This window comes from Lepidochelys kempii, chromosome 1 (genome assembly GCF_965140285.1).
Source record: "Lepidochelys kempii isolate rLepKem1 chromosome 1, rLepKem1.hap1, whole genome shotgun sequence".
NCBI lineage: Eukaryota > Metazoa > Chordata > Testudines > Cheloniidae > Lepidochelys > Lepidochelys kempii.
Window position 1 is genome coordinate 21,003,875 of NC_136380.1, and position 21,116 is coordinate 21,024,990.

Sequence of the window (21,116 nt, forward strand, 5' to 3'; positions counted from 1 at the left end):
AAGATGGGATGTTTATACTCTAGAGACTTGATTGGTTTAAATCAGCAGTAATCCCATCAAGCCTCAAACAAGCCTGAACTAAGAACTTTGCAATTCTTGTATGTATTTGATTCCATTTAACCAATTTTCACTCTCGTCTATATTTCTCTTTTTATTAATAAACCTTTAGATTTTAGGTTTCAGAGTAACAGCTGTGTTAGTCTGTATTCGCAAAAAGAAAAGGAGTACTTGTGGCACCTTAGAGACTAACCAATTTATTAGAGCATAAGCTTTCGTGAGCTACAGCTCACTTCCTCAGATGCATATCGTGGAAACTGCAGCAGGCTTTATATATACACAGAGAATATGAAACAATACCTATTCCCACCCCACTGTCCTGCTGGTAATAGCTTATCTAAAGTGATCATCAGGTGGGCCATTTCCAGCACAAATCCAGGTTTTCTCACCCTCCACCCCCCCACACAAATTCACTCTCCTGCTGGTGATAGCCCATCCAAAGTGACAACTCTTTACACAATGTGCATGACAATCAAGTTGGGCTATTTCCTGCACAAATTACCAGCAGGATAGTGGGGTGGGAATAGGTATTGTTTCATATTCTCTGTGTATATATAAAGCCTGCTGCAGTTTCCACGATATGCATCTGAGGAAGTGAGCTGTAGCTCACGAAAGCTTATGCTCTAATAAATTGGTTAGTCTCTAAGGTGCCACAAGTACTCCTTTTCTTCTTTAGATTTTAGATTCTAAAGGATTGGCAACAGCTTAATTTGTGGGTAAGATCCGACTTGTATATTGACCTGGATCTGGGGCTTAGTCCTTTGGGATCAGGAGAACCTTTTTTCTTTTACTGGGGTATTGGTTTTCATAACCATTCATCCCCATAAGGAGTGGTGCTGGTGGTGATACTGGGAAACTGGAGTGTCTGAGGGAATTGCTTGTATGACTTCTGGTTAGCCAGTGGGGTAAAACCGCAGTCCTCTCTGTTTGGCTGGTTTGGTGCATCCTAGTAGTGAAAGACTGCCCTGCTCTAAGCAATTTGTCCTGAATTGATACTCTCAGTAGTGTCCTGCCAAAGGCCGCTTTGTCACAGCTTTGAGGAGGGCTGTTCCTTGTGGGCCCAGCCAATCATACTAGCTGTTTTATTTTATTTAGTACCTTTTTGTAACATTGGCTTTTAGATGATTAGGTGCTGGAGTAGAGTAGATGGCACAGCTGTAGCACAGAGATAGTGAGTTATGAAGGGAGATCTGAAAGAGGGTGGTGATGGTGCACAGCCTACAAGAGGAGGGAGGCACTGCCAGGCAAAGGGCAGGAAAAAGATAAATATCACTCTTCAGAGTCCGTTAAATAGTATTAAGAGGTCCTATTGACAGAAGTGTCATGGGTAAGTAATTTTATTAAACATCCCCCACCACTGACAAAGGGCTGAACAACACAGCACAGCTAAACAGATAGACAATATAAATTAAAAGGTTATAGATGCACATTTACATTATATCTGTCCAATATTAGAATCATAGAACCATAGGATCAGAAGGGACTTCAAGGGTTTATAATAATACACTGTAGACTATATGTATTGACTACAGAAAACCTCACTAATTGGGAGGACAAAATTTGACCTTCTAGTTGGAACACAATTACAATCTAGTCACAGAATGTTTAAGTATCTGTATCAAAAAACAACAGCAATCACTCCTACATGGAGTCCAGCTTCAACAGGGCTATGCATGTGAACAAAGTTAAGTGCGTGCCGAAGCGTTTGCCATATCAGCACCCATTTCTCTGCATGTCAATGCACACCCTCCTCTTGATACACACACCCTTTTTCTTCTATTATAGCAGTCAAATGCTGTGTTGGCAGTTCCATTAGAACCCCCACTACATTGAGGAAGATGTAATTCAATCAACACTAGTTCCAGGCAGCAACTTGGTGTTTCAAATCTCCGCTCTGGAGCACAGATGTTTTGCTTTACAACTTATTAAATCTTTTTAAGGAGAACTGCCAACTTTTTCAAAACCCTATATATATACAAAAAAAAAAATTATAAAAGCAATACAGTGAGGGATGGAGGGGAAGAATCTAACTTCTACCTGAAAATTTTTCTCCATTATTATAACAAATGAAACCTAATATCATTATAAGAAAGATTAGAACAAACATTTTCTTGTTTCCCTGCACCAGTTTCTTTAACTTATGTATTTGATAGCACTTGTATATAGGTTTCAGAGTAACAGCCGTGTTAGTCTGTATTTGCAAAAAGAAAAGGAGTACTTGTGGCACCTTAGAGACTAACCAATTTATTTGAGCATAAGCTTTCGTGAGCTACAGCTCACTTCATCGGATATATAAAATCAAATGCATTTATTTATATTTATGGGAGACAGTGTGGGGTCTGTAGGGGACAGAGTACTGGAGAAGGACTCAGGAGACCTAGCTTCCATTCCTAGCTCTGCCACTGACCTGCTGAGTGACCATGGGTAAGTCACTTCCTCTCTCTATGCCTCAATTAACCCCATTTTACAGATGGGGGTGATACTAACCTCCCGCGTAAAGCATTTTGAGATCTACTGAGGGAAAGCACTATTATTACTATTCCTGTTATGCACAGTACCGTGTGCAATGGGCCCCTGATCCATGACAAAAGCCTCTAGGTTCTAGCATCTATATAATAAAATTCCAGGACTGTCACCTTCTGTGTGTCACTCTGAAGCCTAAAATATCTGTTGAGTCAGTGTGAAGCGATCAAAACAGTTACCAGCACGGTTCAGAGCTCTTTTTGTTTAGAATATCACCAGATTCAACCATCACTGGGATTTACTGTCTGTTACCATCCAATTTTTACATTCTCAGCCATTTTGACTTTATAAATTACACCTGTGCAACATTACTGGCTTTCAGCTAGAGTATAGCATGTATTTATGCCATGCCAAGAGTCCCGTTGTGATATCAGAGGTAACTCAACCAATCACCACCCTTAGGCAACAGCTAATTCGCATGCAACGATTTCACTGGTTATATGAGGGAGACTGCACAGATGGTGGGTTACTTGGTCCAACTGCTACAACTGTCTGACAACATGAGCTTTCAGCTACTAGTAATACAAGTAAATTACTATTGTTCAGTGTGGCAGAATGCAAAGTGGTCAGGAGCCAGCACTTCCAGAAGTCTTGAACCAGCAATAACTGTTATTTATGTAACCCTACACAGTGTGACTCTGTCCCCCTCTAGTGGCTTGACCATATACAGGGTCATAAGTCAGTAAGGCCTTTGAGTTATCAGAACTGGCTTTTAGCTCAGGGAGAACAGGCTCATGCTTTTGGATCCAGGGTTCAGTCCCTACTCCGGATATGATGCCCTTGGGTAGATGGTCACAAATGTGGGAATTTTAGTGAGACTTTTCAGAATACCCAACTCATGTACAGTACACAAACAAAAATACAGTCACAAGGCTGTACGCTGTACAGCAATATAGCAAAGGGTTAAAAAACCAACCCATATGTCAGAAGGACAGACCTTAAAATTGTGGAAAAACTGTGTTGCCAAACGCCAGCCAAAAATGGCTTTTAATCTACTCAAAAGCTGTCCCCTCCTCCCCAAAGGAAAAAAATTGAGAGTTTCAAAAACTACAGCCAAAAACACTAACTGGAATGGTTTCAGAGTAGCAGCCGTGTTAGTCTGTATTCGCAAAAAGAAAAGAAGTACTTGTGGCACCTTAGAGACTAACCAATTTATTTGAGCATAAGCTAACTGGAATGTCTCTTGTGTGGAAAGCCAGCAGAATCTCATGTGGGCAGCTCTTCAACAAATAGTAAAATTTCCGTTAAAAAGCTGTAGATTTCTGAATACGGGCTATCATGCTGCCCCACGTAAATGAGCCAGAGAAACGGCCATTGCTTACTACTGTTATCTCCTCAGTCTCTCGATTCCATTCCCCTATTGGTATTTGGGAAGTATGTCACAGGAGCTACTCAAAGTCCACTGCCTCCAAGATACACTGGACTGAAACACCCCTTTGTGCTATAGTTCTACTAGGCATGGCACAAAGGGGATGGAAAAGGATACGGGCATGCCCAAACATGAACAAAAATCTCCTTCTGCCTGAGATTCTCGCATCTGGTCTCTTCCAAGATGGACGTTCCTTTTCTGACTACAATCCTCCTTTCAACTCCAGTAGCTGCTGGGGTCTTGCTGGCTGTTTGAGGCAGCATTCACATCTTTAAAAAACAAAAACAAACAAAACAAAAACAACACTCCAGACTCTCTTCCGAGTGAAGGTGGTTTGTTCCTGTGTCGATGAGGACCATCATAGCTGACCATGGCAGACTCTCTTTGGGAGGTCTCAATTAGATAATGCACCCAGCTCAGTACAACGGGGTTTTCCGAAGATCAGGAACAGAACTTAATAGCAAGCACTAACCACAAACATTGGCATAAGGCCAAATTCACCCCACAGAAGAAGGAGCTGATGTCAATGGAGCGTATGCCCTTGAGAAATTTGGCCCACAAGGCAATGCATGCGGAAGGTATCGGTCTTCCAGAGACAGAACATCAGATTCCTGAAGTCAGATGGATAGCATGGCCACCATCTTGGTCATGACAACAGGCATTGAGCCAGGGACTTCCAGAACAAACAGCGTCACCCTCTACAACTGGAGCTAAAGGACTACACTCTGTAGCAGGTATCTGTGGATTGGGCACATAGCGGGACAGACACAGACACTGAACAGTGAGTTACACAAACACCAGCCTTGGAGCAGTAGGACGGCCATGGTCTTTGCAGTTAACTTCACTGACCTTTGGTAATTCAGGGGGAAGATTTCACCATCACCGCTGCAACTCTCTGACAGCAGTTAAAATGCGGCACCACTGTGATCTTTTAGTCATAGACTAAAAATTCAGCATCAGCAAATGGATGGCCAGGTGGAGACCAGCAATCAATCTGCCCTTTTTATATGGGCCGAGAGGTTAAAATTCACAGCTGCTATATTAAGGTGAGAAGCCATTTGTTCAAAATGAGCAACAGGAGCAGTGGCAGAAAAACAAAACAAAAAAACCAAAATAGGTCCTGGCTGAGGCTCATCAGTTTGCTCTCAGGCCTGCTAAACCAAAGAAGTTACTTTTCACAGACTGTAGGTTGGAGCCTGCCTGACAAACATTACTGGCTAGTTTTAGCAATAACAGCTAGGAGCACGGGCGGCAAGTTCTATGGGCCCGTGATGCCTGGGCACCAGGAATATTCCTGTCCCAGGGGCCCGGCTCCAGCAACGTTTCCCACTCCCCCCCCCCCCCCCACACACACACACTCCCCCTGGCCCCACCTGCTGCTCCCGGGCGATTTAAAACAGCCCTGGGGCTCCCGCCACCACCCAGCAGTGCAGCAGGGCTGAGCGGCTTCCTGCGCGCTCGTTCCACTTGCCTGCTGGCAGGTCCTTGCAGCCCGTGTGAGGGGGTTGTGCCGCTGCGCGCTGCCCCCGCCCTGAACGCCCCTGTGGCCAATGGGAAGCTACTGGGGTGGTACCTGGAGACAGCAACGGGAGGAGACCTCCCGGCCTGCCCCGCCTAGGAGCCGCTGCCAGAGGGGGTGCCCCAGGTAAGCATCGAACCCACGCATCCATTTCCAGAGCCTGCACCCACACCCACTCCGCAAACGCACCCTTTGGCACCCGAACTCCCTCCCAAAGGCTGCACCCCTCACCCCCTCCTGCACCCTGCACCCCCTCCGCCCCTAACTCCCTCTTGCACTCCCACCCCTCTCCTGCAGCTACTTTTCTCCCCAAACTCCCTCCCAGAGCCTGCACCCCCACTCCCTCCTGCACCCCCACCCCCTGCCCAGAGCCTGCACCCAGCACCCAAACTTGTTCCCAGAGCTTGCACTCCAGACCCCCCCACACACCCAAACTCTCTCCCAGAGCCTGACCTCTCACCCCTTCTGCACCCAAATTCCCTTCCAGAGCCTGCACCCCAGACCCCATCCCCACCAAACTCCCTCCCAGAGCCCGACCCCTCACACCCTCTGCACCCAAACTCCCTCCCAGAGCATGCATCCCCACCCCCTCGTGCACCCCAATCACCTGAACCCCAGACCCTCTCCCCCACCCAAACTCCCTCCCAGAGCCTTAGGCTGGTGTGTGTGCGGAGTTTGGGGGGGGGGGGGGGAGTTTCTGGGCACCACCAAAATTTCTACAAACCTGTGGCCCCTGGTAAGGAGGAGAGTGAACAGGCAAGGTAAAAGGAGGCATCCCTGCCTTAAAACACCCTTCTGGACGTTGTAACTGATTCTTCCAGACGACATCTTATCTCCTTATTTGATCTTGCTAATAACAAGAGTGTCTAGACAGCTGCACCTCCTGAAGAGTAGCCAGAATACCTCTTATTCACTGACACCAAATGCGGCCTGATTTCCTGCATCTTTAGTTCTCCAAAGAGAAATAGACATTGGCTTTAATAGAGTTCCTAGGTTGCCTTATTAGAGGATTACATGCACGTGTGTTAAGTTTTCTTCCAGAAACAAAAATCAAAGTCGAAACTGCAAAAGCCAAGATGCTACAGCTGTAAGAACCATAGGTGCACTGTACAATAAAAAAGCCATTTTATTTTGAAATGTTCAGTCTGATTATGTGATTGGCTTCAGTGAGAGCAGAACTGGACCCCTTAATTAGCAGCACTCACATACATTTTATAACATAGCCTGAAGTGCAGCAATGACTCCTTTCCAAGACAAGCCCTCTGGGAAATTCTCTCTCTGGATCAGCACAGCGTTCACTAGCACAGGTGTCAATGCGAGTGCATTCTGACACAAGGAACACGGAGAACCACAGGCTCTTGCATTTGCATGTACAGAAGGAACATCTGGTGGGAACAACAGGAACGGGAAATAAGGACACAAGTCCTGCCACTGACTCACTTCATAACCTTGGGAAACTGCTCTGAACTTTGATAATCCATCCATGAACAACAATGGTTTTACAGCTTGGTAAATGATAAGGATGTTTGTAGAATTCTCTGAGATTCCTAAATGGCAGACACTATGGAGATGCAAAATATTTAATCTGCAAGGTGGGCTGGTCCAAGGTTACTACAGTGGACAGAGAACAATAGTGACTAGTTCAAGATGTACTTCACTTTTAAAAATCGCTCAAACTTGTTTCTATATTTTGTTTGTATCTGCTTTTACAGTTTGTACAAGAAGGAAAAAGCAAGCTTCATGTATGCTATTACTAGTTAAATACTATAATTCAGGTGTGCATACAACATGCCGTGTCGAGGCAGTAATGGTAGGGAAATCACTGCCTTATTCTCTTGTGTGAGGAAACAGAGATACAAGGCTATGTTTTAACACAAGAGCCTCCCTCAGTGCAACTATAGGAAATTAGCCAACCATAATTATAGGCCATCTCCTTGCAATTGGGATAGGAGGGATGGCAATTTATAGCACATAGTTCATTCATCCTGTAAAAAGGAATCATAGAATATCAGGGTTGGAAGGGACCTCAGGAGGTCATCTAGTCCAACCTCCTGCTCAAAGCAGGACCAATCCCCAACTAAATCATCCCAGCCAGGGCTTTGTTCAACCTCTGTTCTATATTTAGGTATTTTTCATAGCTAGGTTTCTCTCTCAGCGATGAGAGCTCTCCTACATCACTCTGGGTTCGGAGAAGAATACAACTGACAATGTAAAGTGCTTCCAAGATGAGAAAAGCTATTGAAGTTCTAATTCAGCCTCATAACCCCCCTGTAAGGGAAGGAGGCATTCAAATTCCTGCATTTAGAAATTGAAGCAGAGGCAAATGGAGTAACTGAATGATACTTGGTTGAATGGTAATTTGCTCACTTTATTATTAACTTATCCTCTCCTTTCTGCAGCCCTGTGTGTGTCTGTATCATTCACCTGTTGTGTTTTCTTATAACCTAGTCTACAAGCTCCTTTGGAGAAAGGACTGTCTTTTTACCGAGTATCTAGCACAACAGGTCTCTGATCCTTCATTAGCCCCCCCACCCCACACACTTAGTGAAATACAAATAATAAATTAAACCTAACAAATAATAGGTACTAGCACCCCAACCCATATCATCATCAGAGGCAAGGAGATTAACTGAACTGGTCAAGGTCACAGAGCATCATTGTAACAGATGGGATTTGAACTCAAGTTCCAAGAACAGTGTTGTGTTCAGACTCACATTCTGTTGAGCAGATGCAAGGCTGCATCATGGGCATCCATCAAGCACTGAATTCCTTTTACATAACATATCAAGGCTGCTCAATAATGGCAAAGAAGGGTTATTATGAAGAGATGGGTGCCAATCATTACATTCCTCTGGAAATGGAGCAGCATATCCATCCCCTGCCCACCTTTGCAGCATCTGGGCCATGTCTATGCTGGGGGAAAGTGTCATGCTAGCAAACGTGTTAACTAAACACATTTAACTAATGCGATGTTAAACACAATTTTGCCCTTTGGGTAAATAGGGACAGTTGTATTTAAAAACATTAGCAGGCCATGGTTAACCTTAACGATTTTAAACACAAATCATTGTGTTTAAATGTCTCTGCCTACACGAAGGGTAAAACTGTGTTTAACATCACACTAGTTAAAATATGCTTAGTCAAGTCTGCTAGCACAATGTTTTTCAAGAGATGAGAGGAATTTACAGCTGGGACTTGCAGACCACACTGCGTACTGGAATCAGTTGTCAATGACGAAAAGGAGAGCAGCCTCACGCTGTGCGTTAAAATGGCCTATTGGCCTCTCTTAGACTATTCTTGACAAACACGTAAATGGTCAGATTAGTTCTCGGAATTTAGAGAGAGCGAGCGAGAAATAATACATTCAAAGAACTGGTTGGTGCACGTGCACCATTCTCCTCTACTGGTTGCAATATGGACTTTTGGGTGTCGTCAGCCTTTTACTGCTAACTGCAACGAGCATGCTCCATTAACTCAAGTGGGAAGGGCCTGTGTTTTTAGAGCAGGAGGACCTGAGTTCTGTCTGTGCTGTCACCATGGCATTCCAACTAGCTATTTTGTGGAGCACAGCAAGAACTATGAAGCCTTCAATAACCATAAAAAGGTCTTCTTTCCCCCCCCCCTCTCTTTTCTCTCTCTCTCTCTCCCCCCCCCCCACTCTATAGTTATGGTGAGTCACTATATAGCACAGTTACAGTTTCCAAGATCTTTTTCTGAGTGTTTTAGCACTGTTCAGTCTTTGAAAAAAAGTATGCATTGTTCGTTTTGTGATGCGCTTTTTCAAGGGGTAGAGCTGTTGCAAGCAAGTTTGATCACTGCCTTATTCTAACTAGTTACTCCTCGGGAACCAGGCACTGGTATTTGGCTGAAATCCTTGAAAGAGGGGATTACCTGGGTGCTGTTTGTGACCACTTCTGTTCAAGGACTGGTCAAACTCGTATTTACACACCAAGATAATCTCCAAACTCCTCACCACTGATTTCTCCCTCAACAAGAAGCAGATTTTCTTCTACTTCTAAAATCTGCTACTAGCAGAGAGGAGACTATATTTTATATCCAAAGGTCTTATTTGAAAGGAAAGCCTTTATTGGCAATAAGCCAGCATTTCTTATAGAAATTGAGTTGCCAGTGAATATTTGAGTAGCCACTTTTTTCAAAGCTCTATCTAAGCACATATTTAGCCAGAGAACTGCAATTGTCAGTATCTCTCAAATAAGCACACGCTGTATAGTCTTCCAAAAAAACCAAATTAAAATGAGAAAGAGTAACTGAATGATACCCAATAGACTGGGTGCAATGCAAACTGAAAAACTAGGAAATTAAACGCTGAAGCAGAGTCTTGATCCATAAGTCATATTGTATCCATATATGTTAATTTTACAAATAGTGTAAATTATGGAGGTTGAGAGAAGATTCTGCTCTCAGTTATACCAGTGTAAATCCAGAGTGACTTCACTGTCTTCAGTGGGAGTAAATCCAGAGCAGGATTTGAGCCAGAGTCATACCTGACTTTGCATTTTCTGATCTACACTACTGTGTCCCAGAATTTTATATTTAATACTTCTGTTACAGTTATTACATATCACAGTTACTGTGGGAGGCGATATCTAACGGTGCTAGTTATAAAAGATGCTAGGGCTCATTTCACAACAGCAAAAGGAAGTTAACCCAACCTCCTCATGTTCTAGTCAAATTTCAGCTCAGGTAATTATATTTGTGTTATTTTAAATCCCCCCTTATAATTTCACTTTGCTATGGTCCTTCTTCACTCTGTCCTAACCCACTGTGCTGTTACTCATGTAGTGCTGCTGTGTGCTGTGAAACAGCTGTCCTGCTTCAGCTCAGAGATGGCTGCATTTCAGCGTATCTTATGGGTCAAAGTCTGGTTGCCTTTGTGCACATGAGAAAATTTGAGGGCAAAGAGGGAGCACAGGGTGGAAGCTTTCCACTCTGGGTCCAACTCGCTGCAGAAATCTTACTCTATAGACTCTCATAAGAGGAGTAGAGGAAAGATGTTCCAGGGTAGGGCCTATGGGGCAGCGATCATTTTTATTATTTAGGATTTGTGCTGCAGTAGCACTCACAGGCCCCAATCGGGGATCGAGGCCCCCCTGCACTAGGCACTGTATGTGCACACACACACACACAACACACGTAAGGATAATCTCTACCCTAGAGGCTGTACAATCTAAGTAAGTCACATCTTCACGTTTGTGCATTTATACTCTTAGCTCAGCTATTATGCATTTCCATACACAGAGATTAATTTACACTCCTGGTAGGATTAATTTATACATATAAAAGTCTACTTATGGGTGTTGCTGGCAGGAACACAGGGGCACAATAGCTCTGCTTTCATGGCACTGAAATTCACCCATGTTATGTGGTCCTCACAATGTGCCAATATTTGGCCTTATGAACTAGGGCTGAGGCTTTCTAAGCCATCGGATTTGGAAGCCCAATTCTCATTAGATAGGAGACGGAACTGGGTGTCCAAATACACATTATGCATATTGAGGTATTAGGGATTTTCCTGGATGAAGAGCATTACATAAATAGAACATCACAGCCTCATTTATATAGACTTTTCCCTTTACTAATTCCGCATTCTTTAGAGTAGCCTACACCAGATTGGGAAACATTTGTCAGCATTTATAGAGCTGCCTGGCCAAAATTAAATGGTTCCATCTTGTTTACTTAACCCAAACAGCCAACATTACCCAATTCATTCCTCTCCCCGGCACGAGCACTGATGTCAGCATGCGGCGCACAACTCTGGGAATCGTGACAGTTCAGCTACGGAGCTAGAGAGGGAGCCCATACACAGCTTTACAGGTGGAAGTTGGCGCGTCAGCACCATACCGGTGGCCATTTATTGTTATGCCTTAATAACCGAGAAGTGTTTGATTTTGTTTTTGTTTTAAGATTACAGCAATTTTTCAGAGGCAGGATTAATACTGGTGCTATACACAGGCTGACAGTATCAGTGCTTCTTCTTGCCTTTCAGCTAAGATTGAAGGCCTGAGCCTTCTCTCGCTGAAGTCAATGGGAGCTCTACCACGGATTTCAATGGGAGCAGGCCCTACCAAGAGCACTATCTTCTGTCTTTGCTAGAGTCTGCCCTGGCATGGGAATAGGCTTTATGACCCAACAGATCTTTCTATCTCTTGGCCACTAAGATTCTATAGAAACACCAGTCTATAACAGTGACACTCAGACCTCAGTAGTCCAGGAGCCAAATTAGAGATCAATATTACCCAAAAGAGCCACAGCAGTGTGAATTCATTGTTCCATTTACTATTTATATATTCTCACAGCAAAATGACTGTGCAAGTATTCTACAATTGGTTAATATAGTAAAAGCATCCTGACTGGTTAATAATTAAATGGCATGGTGTTTTAATATCATGTGCTGCAAAGAGCTGCAGGGGAGACATTGAAGAGCCACTTGCAGCTCCCAAACCTCAGTCTGAGTATCACTGCTGTATGAGGTGGGGGGAAACCATGAACTAAAAGACTATTACCTCCCATGCTGGAGTCATTATGACTCTGATTGTTAAACAAGATTAATGTGATTCATTGTTATTACCATCTATTATTTATATTGGGACAGAACTCCATTGTGCTAGGCTCTGTGCTAAGATTGTTATTTCAGTGTGATACTTTGTTGTTGTTGTTGTTCTATGGTTATTAGGTAAGATCACTTTCTTAAAAGGGATCATGAAAATATTAGCATTACCAAGTTTTCTACGGCTCCCTACAAAATACCATGTAGATAAGACAGGGATATAATTCATGAGAGGGGGTGAAAAAACCACTGAGGTTTCCTAACTCAATCAGCAATATGAATTTTTAAAATAAAAGAATAAATCATATGAAGGACAAAGCAACCACATGGTTCTGCAGTTTCTTTGGTTGTCATGGTAAATGAAAATCCCTCGCTCTCAAATGTGTATGTTCTGGAGAGAGAGAGAGAGAGAGAGAGACAGAACAAAATACCTCTTTTCATGGACTAGAGGGGAACATTTCCTAATAACGGCTGGTGAAACCACCAGATAGTTTACAAAAAAACCCTGCACCTTCCATATGAAAATGTTCATATTCTCTCTGATTGACTTAATAATGACTATTTGAGAGTCCGGGAATATAGGCTATTCAGCGTGAGCAGACATTCAGGCAGTGGTAATGGAAATCAAGAAAGACTGTGCTGAATTAATCAGACGGACCTATGCTACATTAGGGCTATATCACTGGATGACCAAAGGAGCTGATGAGACAGTACCACCAAGAGAGATGGTGATCTATAAGTGTTATTTCACATTCCAATACATTGCATGAATCACTAATACACCCACATGAAGTCAGTGTATTAATGCAGTGTTCCCCATATGTTCCTGGCATCCGTCTAGGGCTTCTGGTTTTGGGGGGGGAGGGGGAATTATTAATTTCATTTTTCAGGGTTTATTTTTAGTAATTTGAGTTTTATATAGATTTCCAGAAATTGGGGATTTTCAGGGCTCTCTCCTTGTATATACTGTAATGAGTAATTTAGAATACATACAATATGCACTGCTGTAATGAGTAAATTCTTTGTAATGTTCCCTAGTGCGCTTTAACATAGTACTGTTTCAAACAGCGCTATGTTAAAGAGCACTAGGGAACCTTTAGTGTGCACAGCAGGGTCTACATGGACCAGTTAATGTGCAACATATTAGCGCACTTTAGAAATCACATTCCCGCAGTTTACATTACTGCTCCGTGTAGACAAGCTCTTAGACACAAGTAATCAATTCCAATGTTTGTTGGATAAACACAGATTTCTCTCTCTTATTAAAACACCCCCAAATCAGTATTTATCGCTTAAAAACGAAAGTCAGAAGCCCTTCACATGCCCTGCAATGGAAGCTACTCAGTGTCCTACCTCCAGGTACAGTTACTACCTTCTATTTCAGTGGTGGGAAACCTGTGGCCCGTGGGCCACACGCAGCCCATCAGGGTAACCCGCTGGCAGGCGTGAGACCGTTTGTTTACATTGACCGTCCGCAGGCACGGCCACCCACAGCTCCCAGCATGTCCCTGCGGCCTGCGCCGCTTCCCGCAGCTTCTATTGGCTGAGTACGGTGAACTGCAGCCACTGGGAGTGGAGGGCGGTCAATGTAAACAAACTGTCTCGCAGCCTGCCAGTGGATTACCCTGATGAGCCGCGTGTGGCCTGCAGGCCGCCCACCACTGCGCTATTTTCTCCTCTCCCTCCCTTTTGTCTGTTGTTCTTTCTGGTTTTATCTTATTTGTGAATTTCTACTTTTATCTGCTTTGCTCCCCAATCCTCTGGTGGCCTCCTCTACTCCCCATACAGTGGGAGACTGGTCCATTGGTGGTGCCATGGAGCCAGGCCCACATGATGCTTTTGCAACAGAACGGAAAGCCATGAAAGCAGAGACAAGACAAGAGGCTTTGTTCGTCATTTTGCTGCTGCTGCCTGAGCCCGCAGCCCTGTCCGCGTGAGCCATTCCCACTGTTGGCTGCTTTTCCCTTTACTTGCAGCTGCAGGAAGACTTTTCCAGTTGAGGGGTGGGGCAGATGTGGGGACATGCAGCTTTCCCTGCTGCCATTGCTCCTTTACTCTGCCCTGCAACCCTACTTGCACTAGAATGGCAGTGGCAATAGAAAATAGTGTAAGAATGGTAAATATCTGTACATCTTCCCCAGCACAGACCTTCAGATTAGATGTTTGAGATAACTGGGATATAACTTCATCTGCAGGTGTCTAGAGAGCTGATTATTTCCAATGAAACTGCCTGGCCTTTTGTTCCTTGGCTGCAGACTGAATGCATGGGAAGTTCAGGATATTCACAAAAGACAGATTTATGTCAGTGATTGCACCACAAGGACGTACTCAGTTGTTTTCATTCTCCGCCCTGCCCCCTCTGCGAACCTTCTCTCCACTACTGGGCTTAAATTCAAGGCCTTTTGTCTTGATGGAACAACAAAGCCCTAAGGAATAATGTTTATTATATGATGGAGTCGCCAATACTCCTCCTCCTCTGGATGGTTAATTTTCTCCTTCAGGCAAGTGTCCCCACCCCCTCTTTATTGCACGTGTGAGACCAGCAGAAGTTTCACAACCACACACATGCACAATTGGCTGGAAAGAATCAGTGCTTTAATGAGAAACACAAGCTCCTCCACTTAAAGTGCAGTGACAAGCAACTATGTACAAAACAGCACCATCTCACTTAGCAGATCTGCTCTGTGCATGCATTTAGGATCCTCTCTGTAGACCTGAATAACCAAGGGTAAGCATTTACTGCTATACATTCCTGCTAGTCCTGCAGAGCTCACTTAACTAGAGAAAGCCAGCTGTATTCTATTCCTTATTGAACACAAAATTCTTTACTAAGTTCCAATCAGGTACACTTGGTGCTGAAGACAATGGGTTCCACAGCTAGAATTAACAGCATAACTGGGCCTGGTGACCTTTTATTACTTGTGATGATGCACAAAAACGGAAAGAGCCCGCCCTGCTAGGCTCTCAGGGCCTAACCGGTGTTAGCAGGCCTGCTTCTTAGAACCACTGTTTCCCTTGCAAAGTGAGCACATTTGATCTCGAGTCACCTAGTAATAAATATGAAGCTCCGTGAAAAAAAAAAAATTTCTGCACAATCTTTTTCCAGTGTAAAGCCACACTGAATCCTATTCTAGTCCTTGTACATGGGTAGGGCCCTACCAAATTCATGGCCCATCTTGGTCAATTTCACGGTCACGGGATTTTAAAAATCATAAATTTCACAATTTCAGCTATTTAAATCTGAAATTTCGTACAAGAGTGTTGTAAACGCAGGGGTTCTGACCCAAAAAGGAGCTGGGGGGGGTGGGGGGGTTGCAAGTTTATTGTAGGGAGGTTGCAGTACTGCTACCCTTACTTCTGTGCTGTTGCGGGCAGCGGTGCTGCCTTCAGAGCAGGGGAGCTGGAGAGCGGCGGCTGCTGGCCGGGAGCCCAGCTCTGAAGGCAGAGCCGCCGCCAGCAGCAGCGCAGAAGGACGGAGGGCCTGGCATGGCATTGCCTCCCTTACTTCTGCGCCGCTGCCTGCAGAGCTGGGACCTCCATCAGCAGCCTCCGCTCTCCAGCCACCAAGATCGGAAGGAAGCGCAGAAGTAAGGGTGGCAATACCACAACCCCCCCTAAAATAACCTTTGACCTCCCCTGCAATGCATTTTTGGGCAGGACCCCCAAGTTGAGAAATGCTGGTCTCCCCTGTCAAATCTGCATAGTATAGGGTAAAAGCACACAAGAGACCAGATGTCACAGGGGGAGACCAGATTTCATGATCCGTGAAGCATTTTTCATGGCCACGAATTTGGTAGGGCCTTATATGTGACCCCCTTTCCCATCTGCAACCATTACTGACTTGGAGGATCTCAGATAAATTTGGAATCCCTAGACTTCCTGAGACTATAGCTGCAAACCTTGGCTATGTCAAAACTCGGCCCTTCATCCTAACAGAGATAAAATAGGTAACATGCAGCTTACCATGAGATCGTTTAAAAAAAACAAACAAAAAAACACCCACAACAAAAACACACAAGGTCCTCCTTCCTGCTCTACACGGACATTCAAAATCCTTTGGGAATTTTGGAGGGAGCAAGTAGGCTTTGAACCTTGTTTTCTTGACCAAAATTTTATCTCTTGTTGGGCATCCCGTTTACTACATTTCAGTGCTACTTACTCTCTGTATACAGTTCACAAATAAATTTTGGGATTCCTTGGGACAAAAGGCTTTTTGCACTTGCATGAAATATCCTGAATCTCCAAGTCAAACCTTATATGCCCATTTTATTATGCTCTGTTTTTTCTACATAAGATTTTTTTCTTCCTTATAAATAAGGCCTTATAGCATCAGTGTTTTTATATCTACTATAAAGAGGGTGTGGGGAAGGAGAGATACAAATGCAGAGTCCTGCCAGATTACTGCAGGGTTCAGAAAACCAGGAGTTACAGCATAAATTCAATTCCAAGCCCATTATGAAAATTTAAAAGCAAAACAAAAAAGAGTCCTACCAGCCAAAGCGATTACAAAATGACTTGCATACGTCTCCCGAGTCATAGCATTCTTGCAACAAACAGATCAAGTATTAAAACGCATTTTACAGCACATTCCACACTTCGAAAACATTAATTAATTTTCACAACACCAGTGAGATCAAGTAGTAATATTATCCCTATTGTATAGATAATGAAACTAAGGCCCAGAGAGCTTTACTGACTCTTCAGATCACATAGTAACTGAGAAATTAATCAGTAATCTTCAAAAGATGAGAATACAAAAGAAACAAACAAAAAAGGTTTAAGGAGCTCAATCATTATAGCTTGTCCAAGAGAAGTTTAAGAGGAGACTTGATCATGATCTATAAATCCCTAAGCAAGGGAGAAGATTTCTGATAGTTGAACAATCTGATATAGCAGACAAATGCATAACAATATATTTATTGTCAAATAAATTGGTTAGTCTCTAAGGTGCCACAAGTACTCCTTTTCTTTTTGCGAATACAGACTAACACGGCTGCTACTCTGAAATATAAAATGGCTAGAACATGAAGCTAGAAAAATTCCAACTAAAAATATTTCCCCCTTTTTTTTTTAGCAAGGGTAATTAACCACTGGAAGAGTGGATTCTCCACCAGTCGAAGTCTTTTGAATCAAGACCGGATGTCTTTTCTAGAAGACCACCTCTAGTTCATCCATAAATTATGTGGCCTGTAATTTATTGGATCAAAGTTCTATGGACAGTGTTATAGCAGAAATCATATTGTTTGCCCACAACGGTCCCTTTCTGGTCTTAAAATCTGTGGAACCAAGTGTAAATTAATGCAGAGCTCTCTGCCAGAGTCTGCAGCCAGGAAATTTCCAGGGACTCTACTGCTGTTCAGAACTTTTACCAGATCCTTGCCAGTTTTCACTGCTGCTACTCAAAATCTGTCAGTTTCACACAGCTGTCACTTGGGAAAGCAACAGAGGCAGACTGTGAAGATTCACTGGGGGAAGGATCTAAACACAGATGGTAAGGAAGGCAGCAAAGAGAGGTGGGGGGTCAGGAGACAGAGGGGAGAAGCAGAGACTTGAGAGAATGGATACTGGAAGGACAGAAAGGGTTAGGCTCAGAGGAGGTTGAGGTGGGGGGCTTTGGACACTTGCTAGTCAAAGGCTACAGAAGACTGAGTCCCCATGGAGGGTCCAAAGACAGAAGCTGATAGGAATCCCCAAACCTTCCCTTATCAACAGGGGAGGGTGGGCTTGACTTCTTCCCTAGGTGTGGCCCCAGGAGAGTACACCATCCTCCTCCACACAAGTCTTTGGCTAGTACATTTAGTCCTCTGGCGGTGTGGTGTCTGGTGCATTTTACCTACCTGAGCAGATGCATTGTTGGGGGGTGAGGAACTGTTAGAGATTCTGGGGATGGACAGGGAAGAATGGGGATGGAGAAAGAGAAATGGCAAGGGAGGAGGAAAATATATTGTGATCTCTGATACAGAGAGAGAAAGAAAGGAAATGAAGCCAGGTGAAGAAGGGGACAAAACCAAAAGAGAGATTAGTGTTGTTACCTCATTAGAGCACTCCATTGACAACGTTGCTGTCCAGCGTAAACGTCACACAACTATTCTATTCCTTTAAATTACTGTACAGGTGACGTGGCAGAACAACTATTTTTCACCCTGGCTAGTAGACTTAATCTCGGGTTACCATATTTGAACATTCAAAAAAGAGGACACTCCAAGGGGGGTGGTATTTGCTTGTGCCCCCACCCCCCAGGCCCGCTCCAACTCCACCCCTTCCCCGCCCCCCATTCCAACCCCTTCCCCAAAGTCCCAACTTTGCCTCCTCCCTGCCCCATTGGACCTCTTCCCCAGCCCCCCACTCCTCCCCTGAGTGCGCCGCTTTCCCCCTCCTCCCCCCTCCCTTCCAACTGCGTGAAACAGTCGTTTTGCAGAACAAGCGCTGGGAGAAAAAGTGGGCACTCTCTCGAATGATCGACATTCTCTCTTTCTTGAATGATCAACTCTTCTCTGGGGAAAAACAATAATGGCAAAATCCCAGATGTTTTTAGATATTTAAAAATTCCTCCCAGACAGCGATATAAAAACCAAAAAGCTGGACACGTCTGGGAAAATACGGACGTATGGTAACCCTACTTAATCCTCAGGCTAATATGGGTCAGTTATACTCAGACAAAATGCTGAAATAGCTTTTAACTGCATGAATCACAAAAACAACATGTTAACACAAATTGTAAGTACCACACCAAGCACAGTGGAGTCGTGGTCCATGACCAAGGCTCCTAGACACTCTGATAATACAAATAGCAGCAGCAGCTTCTTAAAACATTCACACACACACACATTTCTGAAAGAGTTTTCCACAACTAGCTGTTTTCCCGAAGAAAAACTTCAGAGTGCAACATCCTTATGCATTGAATTCATTTATATGAAATAATGGTACTAAAATAAACAAAGTAATAGTATTTATCCAAGAAGGGTACAATGCAATTTTAAACTGCATTCTATAATACTATGCACAATAACTACAGCAGAATTTTATATCAAAATTTATCACAAGTCATCTTCATGTGATAAAACAAAATACTCCTCAATGGTTCTGTTTTATCATTTATCCTGGAGTCCAAGAGTGCATGATGGCATGACAAGATGTAGGTTGTGAACTGGTGAACTGAGGGTTTTTTTGGGTGTTCACTTAGTCTTAACTGGTGATTCCTTCATTTTTATTGGATTGTGTTGAAAAGAAACACTTTTACAGCCTTACCTCAAACTTAAAATTTTTCATATAGGAATTTCCTAGTTTTTTTTAAAAAACATGTCAGGCAGTGGGGTGCAATAAAGGATATAGGATGGGAAGACAGGGGAACGTTTGGGGTAGTGGTGACTATGGAGGGGATGTTGGGGGCAGCAAGTGATGAGCCAAGGGTAGTGAGTTGGGAGGGTATAAACTGTGTGGAGTAGCAAGGGACAGAAGGTAATAATGGGAGAGTGAGCAGAGGCTGAAGAACAGAATGCAGGGTAGACTAGTGCAAACTATTTTCTATGGCTATACTTGACCTGGCTTATGTCCAAGGTATTGGAAAGCAAGCAAAAAGAGTATAAAACTTCAAAAGAACATTTTTAAAAAAAGTGTTGTTTCTGCACAAAGTTAGTGCATATTTTAAAATTCAGTCATCTTCTGAAGAATAATTGTGCTAAAGCCAGGAGACAATTCAATTATTAAAGCATGAATCAGAAAGATTTTAATACAAATCTCAATGCAACCTCGACAAGGGAGTCACTACCAACGCCTCCATAATACATAAAAATATTTTATCTCATACACACACTGTGAAACAAAACATCCTTTTATCGACTACACATAGCCTTTGGATTCACCATTGAGTTTAGGAAACATCATAGGATAGTCACAGTGAAGAGACGATGAGTCATGGAAATATATTGTTTAAATGTCAAGTGTCACAGATATTTTGCATCCCAGTTGACTTTTATATTCCTCATGTTAGAGCCTTGCTTATGTAGTGATAACAGAGGACAGGTTTAAATACAATATTTGCCATAAGCCTACCTAATGAAGCCCAAATGAACTCTCCACATGAAAAAGGCATTTTTGTAATCGTAGGGATGGAAAACCTCATCTCTACTGAAGAAAAAGTTCTTGCTATCTGTTCATTAACCTGCTCCTTTGGTTGACTAGGGCTTCTCTGTAGTAGCCTCGATACCGCCTACGGGTGAAGCTGGTGGCTCCCAAATTCTCATTGAAATTGGTTTGCATATCTTTTGTTGGCAAGTAATAACTTCCCTGCAGATTCCTGACTAAAACTGGAGCAACCATGGAAAGAGACTACTGAGGTGGAACACCTGATCTGCAGATTTTGAGGAATATACCAAGGGCTGCATAAGTACTTACACAGTGCAGGCATGATCGGTGAAGTTACTGTAAGCTCATAGAGGAAGGGTCTGTATCATCCTATGTTTTATAGCGAGAGTCAATATCTGCCACACACAGCAGTTATAATCCAAATAGGCAAAACAGAGAAAGAGAGGAAACAGAGGTGAAAGGGACTTGCTGAGGTCACAGAGTTGGTTGTTGGCAGAGGTGGAAATAGCAATCCACGTCTCCTGTCCCCTACACTTCAGTGCTCTTTCCACTAGACCACTCCCTTTTCTTCCTGGCTCTATTTCACTTTTTTCCTGCCTCATAATGTGCACTTTCACGGGTCCATCTCAGCCCCCTCATATCTATTTCCCTCAGTCATAGAATATCAGGGTTGGAAGGGACCTCAGGAGGTCATCTAGTCCAACCCCCTGCTCAAAAGCAGGACCCATCCCCAATTAAATCATCCCAGCCAGGGCTTTGTCAAGCCTGACCTTAAAAACTTCTAAGGAAGGAGATTCCACCACCTCCCTAGGCAACGCATTCCAGTGTTTCACCACCCGCCTAGTGAAAAAGTTTTTCCTAATATCCAACCTAAACCTCCCCCACTGCAACTTGAGACCATAACTCCTTGTCCTGTCCTCTTCCACCACTGAGAATAGTCTAGAACCATCCTCTCTGGAACCACCTCTCAGGTAGTTGAAAGCAGCTATCAAATC

The 21,116-nt window shown here is 43.6% G+C and overlaps 1 protein-coding gene across 2 annotated transcripts in view; it reads right to left on the reverse strand.

Moving 5' to 3' along the window:
* RAB30 (RAB30, member RAS oncogene family) overlaps positions 1-21,116 on the reverse strand; it is a 65,823-nt gene that overhangs the window by 25,092 nt on the left and 19,615 nt on the right. The window contains exon 2 of one of the 2 annotated variants that reach the window (XM_073335888.2): positions 4,067-4,218. The exons of the other annotated variant lie outside the window; for it this stretch is intronic. The gene's annotated coding sequence lies outside the window, so the exon portion shown is untranslated. The remainder of the gene's footprint in view (positions 1-4,066; positions 4,219-21,116) is intronic. 2 annotated transcript variants of the gene reach the window in all.